Genomic DNA, 1,592 nt, shown 5'->3' on the forward strand with positions numbered 1-1,592 from the left:
AATCCTCTCTCTCACCTACAAAGTTATGGAGACACAGACATCCAATGAAAGCTCAAGGCTCCACTCAAGGCTTTATTCACTCAAGGCTCCACTCTTTTGTTGTGATGTCATTTTAATAAATATAAGCTTTGACAAGGTGTCATTTTTGCCTCTTAAAGTTAAAGTCTGCTCCTTTCTTCCTGGTATAGAAAGAACTAAAAGTAAATTATTCAGCTCTACCGCCTGTGTGCATTGACAAGACATCTCAAAAGGACATATTAAATAAGAACACGATCCTTCCTGTTACCATTCCTGTGGTTGGGGCGTTGTTTCACCCTTTTACGTTAAATCATCAGTACTGCTGTTTTTTCTATGCATAGTTTTATCAAGAGCACTTAAAAGATGCAAATAGGTTTCAAATAAAATAGAATTGAAGGACAGTCGAGTAAGGAGGTAGAAAAAAAGCACGCCCCCGTCTGGGAATCAACCACCGTTTTGGATGCAAAAATAACAGATTAATTTGTGCCCAGCCTCTTGAAGCTTCGATGCGATTATTTTTCCTTCCTTATTTTTTCATTCCTTTGAATTTACTCTGTAGTAGAAGAAACGCGAAAGTGGGAAACTGCAGGCATTCTTCGTGAGTGGTGTGATCAGTGAGCATTTGCACATCTCTAAGTCTGTTCCATTAATTTTTTCATCGGGGATGTAGCTCAGTGGTAGAGCGCATGCTTCGCATGTATGAGGTCCCGGGTTCAATCCCTGGCATCTCCAGGTGCTTTATATTACAGTACTCACATCGCAATCTTCTGTTGAGTGAGAACTCTTTGCTCGTGTTCAGAGAGAGCCAGGTTTACACAATTAAATGCAGGCACACTCGACGTGCTGCAGAGTTGCGCTGCTGTTTTAAATGTACCTCATTTAGTTCTGTTAAATCCTAAATTATTTGAACTAATTTAGTTAAGGAAAATGCAAAAGAGCATGACAAGTATTGATCGTATAAAATATCCATGGCACAACTCGAGAAAGTACTCAAGGACTACACATCGACTTTTGATGATTACAAGAGATTCAAGAAACACAACCGTCCGCACCTGGGTTTGGATCCTGAACGCTAGAGTTAAAAGAACATAAGCGACGTTTATGACCTATAAACTCTCTAAATTGTCTTATAGTTTATGAAATAAAACAATTTCTTAATAATTACTTACTGATGATAGACGATTTATTAAATTTTAACAAAATCACAATTACAAACTTTTTCGGTTAAACTGTTATTCACATACTCTAACGTAAATAAACGTTAGTGTCTTCCGGTGTGTGAGCCAATTTCTCCCAAAAATATTCGTTAGTCTGTCGGGAGGCTGTGCAGGGTGTGAAGAAATAGAATTTCTAAAAGACAGGCTCCCTAAGCTTAACATCAAGGCAGAAAAAATGCTGTTTTCTCTACAGAAATGCTCTTTACATTTCAGCACTGTTGCAACTCCCTTTATAAAGGGTGTGCACACATATACAACCAAGGCATTGAAAGATTTTTTTTTAATTATTGTTCCAAAAAATGTTCCATTTGTTTTCTTTTTAATGTTGTTGATTAAAAGATTTTATTAAATGAGAAA

At 37.1% G+C, this 1,592-nt stretch overlaps 1 non-coding gene across 1 annotated transcript; it reads left to right on the forward strand.

Moving 5' to 3' along the window:
• The first annotated feature begins 678 nt into the window (after nucleotides 1-678).
• trnaa-cgc (transfer RNA alanine (anticodon CGC)) lies at nucleotides 679-750 on the forward strand. Its single transcript has one exon. It is a non-coding gene; the product is annotated as a tRNA-Ala (tRNA).
• Nucleotides 751-1,592: the final 842 nt, after the last annotated feature.

This window comes from Lepisosteus platostomus, chromosome 5 (assembly GCF_059453375.1).
Source record: "Lepisosteus platostomus isolate fLepPlt1 chromosome 5, fLepPlt1.hap1, whole genome shotgun sequence".
Taxonomy (NCBI): domain Eukaryota; kingdom Metazoa; phylum Chordata; class Actinopteri; order Semionotiformes; family Lepisosteidae; genus Lepisosteus; species Lepisosteus platostomus.